A 14650-nucleotide genomic window follows, 5' to 3' on the forward strand; every position below is an offset into this window, starting at 1 on the left:
TGTCTTCCTGGCTCTCAGTTGTGATGTGTACTTGGGATGCTGAGTCGGCAGACGGGAGACCTTCATCTGTCTCCGTTTCTCTCTTTCAAATACGTTTTTAAAAGGTTTGGAAATCAACACACCTACAAACCTAAGAATTCTCTAAAGAAATTTTAGAATGTGATGGAAAATAAGTGATGGTTACTTGCATTTCATTTTTACAATTCAGTCTTTATTTTTATTTTATTTGAAAGGTAAAAAGAGAGAGAGCTTCCATTCACTGGTTCAGCACTCCTCTGAATACCCACACCCAGGGCCTGGGTCCCACTGAAGCCAGAAGTCAGGTCTCCTGCTTGAGTGCTAAGCCGCAAGTACTTGGGCTATCTTCTGCTGCCCCAAAGGGTGGGTATTAGCAGGAAGCAGGAAGCCCACTTCTACTTCCAATGATATAATTCATGAAGGTGCGTTACCCGACCTTCCTTCTAAGAATAACTAAAGATTCTGGATGAAATACTGAAAATATCTCCTCCTGAATCCATGAATAAAAGTGAGGAACATTCAGCCAAAGCCAAGGGATGGCAGAAACCCTGAGTGAAGCACGGAGCAAGTGTTCAAGAACTTAAGGCGCTCCAGGCTCTACCTAAGGACACAGATCCTAAAATGAGACCCTGAAAGTCAGGTTAAACTAGAAACAGGCTAGCTCTTGCACTGGAGGGTCCGTAAGCATTGCTGCATTGCACCACGTGAAAGGGAAGAAAAGAACTCCCTGAGAAAGTGTCATGAGAGGCAGATCTGGCACAAGGTTACAGCTGAGATCCCTGTTAGTGGAACCATCTGGGAAGCTTCCAGCAGAGCTTAATTTAAAGTGGCCCTGCATGCCTGGAGGGCTGAGGGAGCCAACTACGATCCTCTCCATAAGAACCCGCCTTTATCTCAGTCCTCAAAGACAGTCCCACAGTTCACGTTAGCAGAAATACAAGCTCACAGTCAAAACTCACCAAACCCAAGGACGCTAGGCACCCTAAAAAGACTAGCAGAAATGCCAACAGCAAAATTTTCCTAACCCAACTGCTGGAGGACACACAGCCCGTTACACCAGGATTCTTATTTACATGGATTCTGCAAATATTGTTTATATTGTTTCAATATCTAATAAATGCAGTTTTCAAAAATCCTAACCACACAGATTTTTTAAATTCTGGCCTTCTTTTTTTACAAAATGCCCAGGCCATTTACTGAACTGGACTGACACAGCCTGCTTCTTTCCCTCACAGTGCCCAATAATGACCATACTAATCCAAAAAGATTCTTGTGAGATACACAGAAAACCTTTGTGCAGCAAAAACTGTAATTCTTGTTTGCACAAGTGGTTAGTAGGAGAAAATGCCATTCCCCTTAGGGGGTTCGTTCCCATTTTTCTGAGTCTCCTCCGCTACCTGGGAGGATGGCAGCCGTGCCACGCTGTCCTTTGCCTGATTTCAGCCTATTCCCTTCCTGGGCCTCTTCTCCAGCATGAACAGAGGAACACCACCTCACTGTCAACTACAGGCAGTACCCGTCGCGCGTGACAAGGAGCGTGACTTTCCAGGATGAAACACCCAGTACCTCCACGCTCACATCAGAGAGTGAGTGCGCTTGTAGTCTGCAGTCCAGACCCCTCGTGTTTACCAGGGATCTCAAATTCAGACCTCTGAGCTCCTCTCCAGATGAAATGACAACACAGTCACGAAGACTCACGGACGGGATTACATGAAGGTGTCTGTCATACAGTGTTAAGTCTCTGTTAGGAGCAGAGCACACGCCTCCACTGTCTGTTGAACTAACATTTGCCCAGCAGTTACAGCAATGCATCCTTTAATCTGGGACTCTGACTTATCAAATGGACATATACAAAGGTGACCAAGATTTTATACCTGCTTTGGTGTTTCTTTGTTTCATATTTAAAATCAGGAGCTTTTTAAAATAGTCACCAAATTCAGCAAACAAGAATGCAGGAGGGTGTTTGTTCCAGTGACTAACACACTGACAAAGCTGCTGGTTCCGATGCCTGGGTCCCTGCCCAAGCACCTGAATTCAACCCCTGGCTCCAATCCCAACTCCAGTTTCCTGCTGATGGGCACCCTAAGAGGCTGCAGTAATGGCTCACAGAATTAGGTTCCTGCCAACTCCCCCCCCCCACACACAGGGGAGAACTGGATTGAAAGGTCCTATCAGGACAGAAGCACCCAGCGTCTGCACCTGCTTGTGCAGGGAGAAGAGGGAAGTGATGCTGGTTGAGTATCTGTGGCACATGAGCCAAGTGCATTCCCTACATGACCTCCTATAAGCCTTGCAACAACACTCTGGGATTTGTTCTCATATTATCATTCCATTAAAACCAACAAAAAGCTGGATCAGTGCCCAGCATGATAGCCTAGTGGCAAAAAGTCCTCACCTTAAAAAAAAAAAAAAAGTCCTCACCTTGCACATGCCAGGATCCCAGTCAAGCTGAGCCAGCAGGCAGCAGGTGGCTAGAAAGTCAAGCTCAGATTGACTTCCCAAATCTATCCCCTTTTATGGGTACTCCCAACTAGAAAGTGTTCTGATGGTCTCTTAAAAATTACTTTTATTCAAGGGGTTGGCACAGTGGCCTGGTGGCTGAATCCTCAGCTTGCATGCACTGGGATCTCACATGGGTGCCAGTTCCTGTCCTGGCTGCTCCAGTTCCCTCCCAGCTCCCTGCTTGTGGCCTGGGAAGGCCGTGGAGGACAGTAGCAGATGGCCGAAAACCTTGGGACCCTGCGCCCACGTGGAAAGCCCAGATGAAGTTCCTGGCTCCTGGCTTCAGATCAGCTCAGCTCTGGCTGTTGTGGCCACGTGGGGAATGAACATTGAGAGGGTAACATCATCATTGGATCAGTGAAAATGGCAGCATTTCAGAACTATCCAAACCACTTGGACAGAACCCTCGGAATATGTGCACACTGAGACTCTGGGTTGATATGAGGTGGTGGTTCCTCATCCCTGCGTACTGGGACGTGTGGAAAGTCATGAGTGGTCTCCCTCTTTGTCTCTCTCCTCCCCCCAGGAACAACAAGAAGAAATAGCAAATTTGGAAGCAATGAGTACAACCCAATTTTCCCTGAACCTCATCAGTCCTTTCCACCCTGATCAACCATGTAGTCATTATTAAAAGATAAAAATTTAAAAAATAATAAACATGTAACAAGCTAAAAAAGAAAGAGTGACTTGGGCTGAATTCATCATAGCTTCTATCTCAAAATATAATTTTTACCTCTTAAAAAATGCTTTTACTCAAAAGGGGGGGGGGGTAGCAGTGATGGCTCAAGTGCCTGGGTCCCTGCTACCCATGTGGCAGACCCGGATGGAGTTCGGGGATCCTAGATTCAGCCTGGTCCACCTAAGGAGTGAACAAGCAGAAGACCTGTCTCCGTGTAGCTCCCTATTGGCCTGTAACACTGTACAGACTTGTCTATCACAGCGTAATATTTCTCCACATCTAACTAAATTTTCTTCCATTGAAATTTAATTAGAAATGAAATGTTGGCAGCCTGACATGGGTTAAGGAATTCCTTTTAATGAAGAGTCTTAGGAAAATCAGCTAAGAGCTCTTTAGTTTCCTGATCTGTAGAATGGGGGTGTCTGGGGTGCAGAAAAACAGAGATCTGGTGCCATCGCCATGGTGTGGCAGGCAAGGCCTCCACCCGTGGTGCCAGCATCCCATGTGGTGCTGCTTCAAGACCCGGTAGCTCCATTCCCATCCAGCTCCCTGCTAATGGCAGCCTAGGGTACCTAGTGCTTAGGCTTCCGATCAGCCCAGCTCCGGCTGCCGTGGCCATCTGGGGAGCGAACCAGCGCATGGAAGATCTCTCTTTGTGTTTCTTTTCTTTTCTCTCTGTAAATCTGTCCTTCCAACAAAAACAAATTAATCTTTTTTAGAATAGTCTTGAAAAAGAAAGAACAGGCAGAGATCTTCCATCCAATGATCTATTTTCCCAATGCCCACATGGTGTGTCAATGTCAAGGCAGAGTCCTAGAATTCAATCTGGCTCTCCCACACAGATGGCAGAGATCCAAGCCTCTGGGACAGCACCACTGTCTCTCACGTGACACTTTAGCAGAAGAGCTGGAATGGGAAGCATAGCAGAACCAGGACTCAAACTCTGATACGGTATGCAGGCGTCCAAGCTGCGTCTCCATTGCTGCATTGAACACCTGTACCAACTGGGAAAGCTCTGTGACAGCTAAAGATGCTTTTGACTTTTCCCAATTTAAAAAAAAAAAGAAAAGAAATCTTACACAGCCCTCTGCCGCCATCTGCTGGCATAACCGCAGCACAGATTTCTGTTTGAAAGTTCTATTCAACACTCAGTTCCTCCCACACTGCGGCTTGTTTATTTAGGAGTTTCGGTCCATTCATGTGAATTATAGTTCTCTGAATTTTCCCAGTTTCAATGTTTTCAATTTGTAAAATATTCCAAATGAATCAAGCCTGAACTTTGACCATCTGGAAATTGTTTAGTTCCCTGGCCCTGTGGGAGTATTTTTCATACTTGCCTAGGGTTTTGCCATGACTGTATTACCAAATCCACACACACAGAATTTTGTTAAATAATTTTGACTATTATATTCACAATATCTGAGAATGCTTAATAAACATAAATTCAAATTTTTTTAAAGTTTTCTGAAAGATTTAATTCTTCTGCTTGGAAACGACAAATAAAGGCCACTGTTACAGTATGCTGGGTTAAGTTGCTACCTGTCAAACTGGCATCGCATATGGGTGTAGGTTCTGTCCTGGATTCTCCAGTTCTGATACAGCTCCACGCCAATTGTGTTAGAAAAGCAGCAGAGGACACCTCAGCTGTTTGGGCCCCTGCCACCCATGTGAGAGATTCGGAAGCTCCTGGCTTCAACCTGGCCTAGCACTGACTGTCACAGCTTTTTATGGAGTGAACTTTTAAATGAAGAATGCTTTAAAGGAAGAAAAGGGACCCAGCGCGGTAGATTAGTACATGTGCCAGGATCCCATGTGGTACTGGTTCCTATCCTGGCTGATCCACTTCCCTTCCAGCTCCCTGCTTGGGGCCTGGGAAAGTAGTAGAGGTTGGCCCAAAGTTTTGGGATCCTGGGAGATCCATGTGGGAGACCTAAAAGAAGCTCCTGGCTCCTGGCTTTGGATCAGCTCGGCTCTAGCCATTTCGGTCCATTTGGGGAACGGAAGGATCCAAGATCTTTCTCTCTATGTCTCCTTCGCTCCACAAACCTGATCTCTTTCCAATAAAAATAAACCTTTATTTTTTAAAAAATGTAAATGGGCCCAGTATAGTAGCCTAGTGGTTAAAGTCCTCATCTTGCATTCACTGGGATCCCATATGGGTGCCAGTTCTTATCCCAGTTGCTCCACTTCCCTTCCAGTTCTCTGCTTATGGCCTGGGACGGCTGTGGAGGACAAGAGCCCACAGCCTTGGCATCCTGCAGTGTGTGGGAGACCCAGAGGAGGGTCCTAGCTCCTGGTTTCAGATCAACTCCAGCCACTACAGCCATTTGGGAAATGAACCAGCTGATGGAAGATGTTTCTACCTCTCCTTTTCTTGGTAGATTGCCTTACCAATAATAATAAGAAGAAAAACAGTAAATCCTTTTCTAAAAGAGCAAATAAGTAAGCAACAAAAGAAAAAGCAAGTAACAATGCTCATCGACCTTACTACAACCTGAAATACACTACATGGGGGGATGGGGGAAGCGGTACCATGGCTCAGTTGGCTAATCCTCCCCTTGCAAGTACTGGGGTCCTGTATGGGAGTCGGTTCCTGTCCTAACTGTGCCACTTCCTATCCAGCTCCCTGCTTGTGGCCTGGAAAAGTAGCAGAGGACAGCCCAAAGCCTTGGGAAACTGCATCCACATGGGAGACCCTAAAGATGCTCCTGGCTTCAGATTGGCTCAGCTCTGGCCATTGTAGCCACTTGGGGAGTAAACAGTGGATGAAAGATCTTTCTCTCTGTCTCTCCTTCTCTTTGTAAATGTGTCTTTCATATGTGTATGTGATTGGCAGCAATTCATAACTGTTGAACTATAAACACCACCTGAAATATACATAATTTTAAAAATCTTTGTATTTCAAAAATCTAAATTTTTAAAAATTTAGTATTTTTATTAGCATGCAAAATTTATACATTTACATGGGGTTCACTGCAGCATTTTGATACATACACACAGCTGCAAAGCCAAAAATTTTTTTTAAAAGATTTATTATTTTTATTACAAAGTCAGATATACAGACAGGAGGAGAGACAGAGAGGAAGATCCTCTGTCCGATGATTCACTCCCCAAGTGACCGCAACGGGCCGGTGCGCGCCGATCCGAAGCCAGGAACCAGGAACCTCCTCCAGGTCTCCCACGCGGGTGCAGAGTCCCAATGCATTGGGCCGTCCTCGACTGCTTTCCCAGGCCACAAGCAGGAAACTGGAAGGGAAGTGGAGCTGCCGGGACCAGAACCGGCGCCCATATGGGATCCCGGGGCGTTGAAGGCGAGGACTTTAGCCGCTAGGCCACGCCGCCGGGCCCCAAAGCCAAAATTTTTTAAATGAAAGGTGTTTCCTAAATTAAAGATCAAGTGCCAGGCTTAAAAAAAAAATTCTTCACTTATTTATTTGAAATGTAGAAAGAGAGAGAAAACTTAAATCCTCTGGCATGTTCCCCAAATGCCTTCCACAGCCCAGGCAGGGCTAGGCAGAAACCGAGAGCCGGGAGAACTCCAGCCAGGGCTCCAACCCTTCATGTAGCACCTGCTGCTTCCCAGGTGCCTCAGCAGGAAACTGATGGGAAGCAGAGTAGCCAGGAAACAAACTAGCACGCCGACAAGGGGCTTCTTGCGTAACTCACTATACCACATCTTCCCCTCTTCCAGATCTGTTAGGCAATCTTCAGGCTCACAGCTGAGAAAAGAGGAAGATTCAGAGACTTGGCTTGGCCCACATCCTGACTCACACATGCGGAGTGGTGCCTTTGCTACAGCCGACGAACCTGTGTGGACACATCATTACTATCCAAGGCCACAGCTGACATGGGGGCTCCCCCCCGGGGGGTCAGGCATTCTATGGATTTTGACAAAAGTGTAATGTAGGTGTTCCTGCCCTCACCTCTGTGCCTTCTCTGCCTGTTCCTCTTGCAGCTCACACACGACCCCTGTGACGGCTGATCTTCCCATCTGCGTGTAGTTCTGCCTGTGTCAGAATGACCGAGAGCAGGAATCCTGCAGTCTGCAGCCTTTTCCTATTGGCTTCTTACATTGGTTGAGATGTTTGTGAGTTCATTGCCTGCTGACTCGTTTCTTTACAGTCTCGAATCACTCTGTTGTCTAAATGGACCCCCATTTATTTATCCATTTACCTACAAGGACATCTTGGTTGCTTTAAAGTTTTGGTAATTACGAGTAACGCTGCTATAAACATCCATGTGCAGGTTTTTGTGAAGACATAAGTTTTCAACTCATTTGGGTAAATACCAAAGAGCCCGACTACTGGATCATATGGGAAGTGTATATTTAGTTTTGCAAGAAACTGCCAAACTGTCTTCCCAAGTGGTTGTGCCATTTTGCATTCTCACCAGGAATGAATGAGAGTTCCTGTGGCTGGCATTAGTGTCTTGGATTTTGGCCATTCTAAGAGGTATGCAGTGGCAGCTCATTGTTACTTAAATTTGCATTTCCCTAATGATACCTGACATTGACCATGTTTTCATCTGCTTGCTTGTCATCTGTGTATCTTTGATGAGGTGGCTGTTGAGGTCTTATGCACATTTTTTAAACTTTCAAGCCTACATTTGCCACTGGGGGGGGGGTGTTTTTTGTTATTGCTGTTTGTTTGTTTCAGATTTATTTATTATTGAAAAGGCAGATTTTACAGAGAGAAGGATCTTCCATCTGCAGGTTCACTATCCAAATGGCCACAATGACGGGAGCTGAGCCAATCCAAAGTCAGAAGCCTCCTGAGGGTCTCCCATGTGAGTGCAGTTTCCGAAGGCTTTGGGACCTCCTCTCCTTTCCCAGGCCATAAGCACAGAGCTGGATGGGAAGTAGACCAGCCAGGACATGAACCAGCACCCATATGTAATGCAGGCAGATTAGCCCACTGAGCCATGGCACCAGCCCCTTGCACATTTTTTTAAAACATTTATTTATTTAAAAACCAGAATATTAGAAGGAAAGAAAGATAAAACAGAGAGAGGGGTCTTCCACCCACTGGTTCACTTCTCAAATGGCTGTGACAGCCAGTGCTAGGTCAGTTCAAAACCAGGGGACAAGAACTTCATTCGGATTTGTCGCAAGTGCGGCAGAGGTCCAAGCACACAGGCCATCCATCTTGGCTGCCTTCTTAAGCACATTATTAGCAAGGAGCTGAATGGGAACTGGTACAGCCAGGATTCAAACTGCAGTTCTGATACTGAATGCTGGTATTACAAGCAGTGGCTTAATCCACTGTGCCATAAGACTTGCCTCTTTGGCCCAGCATGATAGCCTATGAGTGCCTAGTGGCTAAATCCTTGTCTTGCATTTGCTGGGATCCCAGATGGACACCAGTGTCTCGGCTGCTCCTTTTCCTATCAGTGGAGGATGGCTCATGGCCTTGGGATCTTTACCCGTGTGGGAGACCTGGAGGAAATTCCTGGATTCTGGCTTCATATCAGCTCAGCTCTGGCTATTTGGGCTACTTGGGGAGTGAACCAGAGGATGAAAGACTTTTCTCTCTGTCTCTCTTTTTCTCTGTAAATCTAGCTTTCCAATAAAAATAAATAAATCTTTAAAAAACAAACGTGTCTCTTGTGTCTATTTTTAATCATATCATATATTACTGTATTTTTAAGTGTTAGACTTCTCTTGATATTTTGGATAACAGTCCTTTATCATGTATCTTTTGCAAATATATGGTCCCAGTGTGTAAGTTGTTGAACCTAATTTCTAAACAAATTTATTTATTAATTTGAAGGACACTGAGATAAAGATCTTCATCTACTGACTGACTCTCCAAATACCCTCAACAATTGTGTCTGGACCTGGCCAAAACCAGGAGCCAGGAATTCCACCTGCAGCTCCCACCTGAATGGCAGGCATCCTAGGACTTGGGTCACCATGTACTGTCTCCAAGACACATTAAAAGAAAGATGGATTGGAAACAGAGGCAGGACTCTATTCTAGGCACTCCACTATGGAGAGTGGGTATCCCAAACAGTGACTCAACCCGCTGCACCACAAGGCCTGCCCCGCTCTCATCTTTAAAACAAGCAAAGCCACTTTCCAGAATTCCTACTATAATACTAAAACTGTAGTCCAAATAATTTGATCATAAAATATCAAATAAAGATTTGAATTTGCTGCCAGTGGGGGTTGAACCTGCCTCACAAAGGAACCAATAGTCAGTCTCTTTACATCTGAAATCACCTGATCTCAGAGTTTGCTGTGCAGTTGCCTGGAACTTGCCACCACTGAATGGATCAGAAAACCAGAATCCTCCACTTTCCTGACAACTAACCTGGGAAAGAGGGCTGCTTTGGAAAACAGGTCAGGAAAACCTCCTGGGAAAGGTCATGGCCACTAAGGGCTGTATCACTCATTCCTTTAGCCTTTACTGTCCCGGGTATAGTTAGCAGTTTGCTGTGGGACTGGAATACACCTGTTCATTGCCATGTCTCAGTACACCCCAAACCACTTCCCAGCCTTTCTCCACCTCTTCCAATTTGTGGTGTATTAATATACAACAGTGCATATTTTAAATATGTTTTCTACTAATACAAATAATATAATTTTAATAGAGAGAGCTTGATAAACCCAGAAACTCACCAAAAAACTCCCTTAACTTTGTCATATAAAAATAGCCACTGTTGACATATTGATAGTGACATTCTTTCCAGTATCTTATATATTTATACTACATGCATTTCCTGTTAAAATAATAATCCTATATATATTCTTTCATATTTGATTTCCAGATAAAAATTGGCACAAATATAATTATTCAAACTAGCTGCATGCCAGAATGCTGGGGTTGAAAACCTTGGGAAAGTAATCAACTTCCCAGGGCCTTGGTGTCCTTGCCAGAAGAATGAAGAATTTCTTTCTGACTTTAAAAGCCATTCTCTTGCCAAAGTCTGTTTTTGGGTGATATCTTGTCACTAGGTTCATTTCAAAGGATGCTATGCAATAGCCTAAAGTTCTATACATCCTTCATTTACACATGCTTTTGCATATATTTGAACAATTACCCTACAAAATTTTTATTATTTTTGTTAGCACTGGTTGCAATTCAACTGACTGTTCCTTTAAAAAAAATTGTATTTTTATCAGAAAGACAGATTTTCAGAGAGAAGGATCCTCCATCCGCTGGTTCATTTCTCAAATGGTCACAACAGTCAGAGCTGAGCTCATCTGAAGCCAAGAGCCAGGAGCCTCTTCCAGGTCTCCCATGCAGGTACAAGGTCCCAAGGCTTTGGGTTGTCCTCTACTGTTTTCCTAGGCCATAAGCAGGAAGCTGGATGGGAAGTGGAGCAGCCAAGACACGAACTGGTGCCCATATGGGATCCCAGTGCTAGCAAAGCGAGGACTTTAGCCACTGAGCCATTACGCCGGGCACTGAGTAGTCTTTAAAAATAAAAAGCAAATGGAAAATACCCATCCTGTCAATTGAAAACAGGAGAAAAAGACGCTGAAAAATGCAATAAAAAACATGGAATGAAAGTACCTTGTCTCACTTAAAGCAACTGTAATTCAGTAGAGGAGGGAAGGTAGCAAACACAATATAGCAGGCAAAGTTAGTGCCTTATAAGGCAGTGGTTCAAGCCCCAGCTGCCCCACTTCCTAACCATCTTCCTGCTCCTCATCTTAGTCATTGTGGCCATCTGGGGAGTGAACCAGCACATGGCTGTTCTCTGTGTAACTCTGACTTTCAAATAAATAAATATATCTTTGAAAAAAAGTAGCAAACTTAGGTTCCAAAGGAATGTATCTACAGATGAAAAGATATATTTTGATAGGATGGAATAGGATTTGGAAACTTGAAGGAAACCCAAATGAAAAACAAATGTATTTGAAGGAGAGAAAGTAAGAAACAGATTTATTGGGCCCAACACGGTAGCTCAGTGGCTAAAAGTGCTGGTTCTAATTCTGGCAGCCTCGCTTCCCACCCAGCTCTCTGCTTTGGCCTGGGAAAGCAGTTGAGGACAGCCCAAAGCCTTGGGACCCTGCACCCACACGGGAGACCTGAAGGAGGTTCCAGGCTACTGGCTTCGGATTGGCTCAGCTCCGGCTATTGCAGCCACTTGGGGAGTGAACGGACGGAAGATCTTCCTCCCTCTCTGTCTCTCCTCCTGTCTGTACATCTGACTTTAAATCTTAAAAAAAAAAAAGAAACAGATTTATCCCCAGCTGTAGGCAACTTCCTAGGTTGCTTTATACCTAGATAAGCATTACATTGCTGAGAGAAAAGCAGCCAATAGCTGGCAGGCATCCTGGGCCTGGTTCTTGCCAAATTTGTGTTAGTTATGTCAGTATGCCAGCATAGTTAACCATTCTACTTTCCTTTTTAAAAGATATGTAGAGAAGGCAGTGAATGCCGGGCTGAGACACACCACCCTGGCTACCCCAGGAGGAGGCTTCTGGGGACTTCCATGGACCAGGCCACTGCAATTGCAGTTGGTGAGGGAGCTGAGACAGAGTGGTTCAGAGGGGAAAACAGGAGGGCATTTATGGGACAGGCCAAGGCACCAGCCCACATGGGAGACCTGGACTGGGCTACACAGCATTGCCTGTTACCTACTGGTGCGCACAAAAGCTGGGGTTGAGGAAAATGCCTTACTGGGCTAGGCTGCAATGCCTACTGGAGCAGGCAGTGGGCTAAAGCATTGACCAGCATGCAAAAGCATCAGATCTGGGTGCAAATCCTGTAGAAGGCTGATGGGCTCACCTTGGTGGGACTGCAGTACCTGCTTCTTTGCATGGAGAGCTGGGGTGTTGACTGGCTGAGCCAGACTTGCGCACAGAACTCACCTGACATTCATGGGAGCCAGGGCTGGGAAACAGCTGGGCTGGGTCAGGCTGTGGCATCCACCAGCACGTGCAAAGGCTGGGACTGACAGCAGACCCTGCCAAGCTGGGCCACAGCAACTGCCAGCACACGCGATATCCAGGGCTAGGAGCAGAGCTGGTAGGGGGACTTGGAGAACGCCCCTCCTACTAGGCTGCAGCTCCTGCTAAGGAACAAAGTAGCCAGTAGCCAGAACAGGGGGCAGGCCAGGTCAGCCAAGTCTGCAGCATTTGTGTGGGCCAGGTCTGGGAGCAGGCCAGGCTGGGCCCGGCCACAGCACCCACTAGCACAGATGAGGGCCAGGACAGGGTGTGAGCTGTACCTGGCTAGGTTAAGCTGCAACACCTGCCAGTGAGAGCTGAGACTGTTGGTGGGCCATTCCAGACTGTGTTGAAGCATGTGCAAGATCCAGGATTAGGGACAGGCATGGTGGGAGAAGTCCGGAGACTCCCTGCTAATCTACAGCTCACACTGGGGAGTGCGAGAGTCAGAGCTGTGGCACAGCAGGCTGGGCAAGCTGCAGCGCTCATCAGCATGCACGTGGGCTGGACATAGGGGCAGGCCAGACTGAGCTAGGCTCCAGCACCTGCTGGTGATCGTGAGAGCCAGAATGGGTGTGGAACATGGTGCAAATGAAAGCCAGAGCTGGGGCCAGGCCAGGCTGGTCAAGGCAGCAGTATCTATCAGCATTTGTGTGATGTGGGTCTGGAGGAGGGTCAGTGCCACCCGTGCTCCCCACTCCAGTTTCCTGCTAACAGGCAAGCTGGGAGAGCGCAGGGGATGGCTCAGTTGCTCAGTCCCTGCCACCCACATAGAAGACCTGGACTGAGTTCCTGTCCCAGCCCTGGACATTGCAGACATTTAGGGGATGAGCTAACAGCGGAAAGATTTCTGTCTCTCTGCCTTCCAAATAAATTGAATATTTTTAAATGGTCCTTGCACTGTGTGCGTACATGTTGGAAGGTCCCTTCCCCATTTTGCTGCTTCCTGTTGGTTGAAACATGAATATGATGGCTTGAACTCAAGCGCCACCATCAGCCATGAGGGGGAAGCCCCAGAATGAGGATGTGGGGTAAGACAGGAAGAACCTGGGTTCCTGAAGCCACCAGCACTGATTGCTCATCTTTGGAATCTGTTCAGATGAAAACAGCTAGCTTCCAATTTTAGTTTATAGCTACTATGACTTAAAATTAACAAGGGCAAGAGGTGAAAAATTCTAAGTAATCCTTTTAAAATATTCATATGTAGTTTATTAAATTTACATATGAAAACTCAAGTTTTCCCTTATACCTCTCAATTCAGATGAAACATTTCAATATCCTGTTAATAAATTTGATAAATGTTAGCAACCACTTGGGTAATACTTAATATTTATTTACAAATCACTCTCAGTTAGTTTAAAATGCATTTGTATCTTTGCATCTGTAATCTCTCTTTATACATAGTTCTTATTATAAAATATATAAAACAAAATTTTCCATCTTAGTCAATTTCACATGTAAAGCTCCATGATATTAAATAATTCATAATGGGGTGAGTTAAGCTGCTGCCTACACCATTAGCAGCTGGCATCAGCTCTAGTTGGGAGTCCCAGCTACTCCACTTTTGATTCAGCCCCCTGTTAACGTGCCTGGGAAAGCACCAGAAATGGCCCAGGTGTTTAGGTCCCTACACCCAAGTGGGAGAACGAGATGGAGTTCCAGCGCTCCTGGCTTCAGCTTGGCATAGCCCCAGCTATGGAGCCATATTTAACCCATCAGCAAATTCAGATATTTCTACCAACAAAACATATCTCAAACCCATCTCTCCCAAGTCGCCATCCTAGTCCTGCAAAAACATTCCAACAGATCTCACCTTCTATTCCTTCAGGCCTCATTCACTCCCCACACAAGGTCAGAGCAATGTTTTAATACCGTAAATCAGGACATGTCACTTTCTGTGTAAGACTGATCCATGGTTTCCCAAGGTACTTTGAAGAAAACATAAATTCTTACCACTCAGAATTCTTGTAACCATCAGACACTCCTGGCCTGCTGCCCAAGGGTTGAGATCTTTTCAGGCACCCATTTTTTTTTTTTAATGCGGAAAATGAAAAGAAAAAGAATTGCTTCCCAAAAGATACAAAGCTAAATTTATAAAAATGTTTGTAACAATACTGATGTTTGTCAATGAATACTAAACTTCAACTCAACCTTTTCGTAACTGTGTGCATTTTAAATCTGTATATGTGGAATTGTTCTCCCAAATGCAGGAGGATCTTTCCCAGTGTTTGCTTTATCCTCAGCCTGTCTCCAGACCAGCTCCCTCTCAGTTTCCAAATTAAACGACACCTCCTACCCAGCCCAGGTAAAAGCAGCGCCCCTACACACACACCTGTTATTCTTTGTTGCCTCATTTCCTCTCCTACACTGCTCTCAGCATCTGTGTGTGATACTCTGTTTATTCTGTCTTCCCCATTTGACCAATAAACTCCATGAAGGCACGAAACTTCTGTGTTTGTTCCCCGTCGTATCCTGGAGGTCTCCCGTGTTACTGAGGGAATGAATACATGAACGATAGGAGCAGATGGGGCAGCCAGAAAAGATCTGCCTTA

This window comes from Ochotona princeps, chromosome 17 (genome assembly GCF_030435755.1).
Source record: "Ochotona princeps isolate mOchPri1 chromosome 17, mOchPri1.hap1, whole genome shotgun sequence".
NCBI lineage: Eukaryota > Metazoa > Chordata > Mammalia > Lagomorpha > Ochotonidae > Ochotona > Ochotona princeps.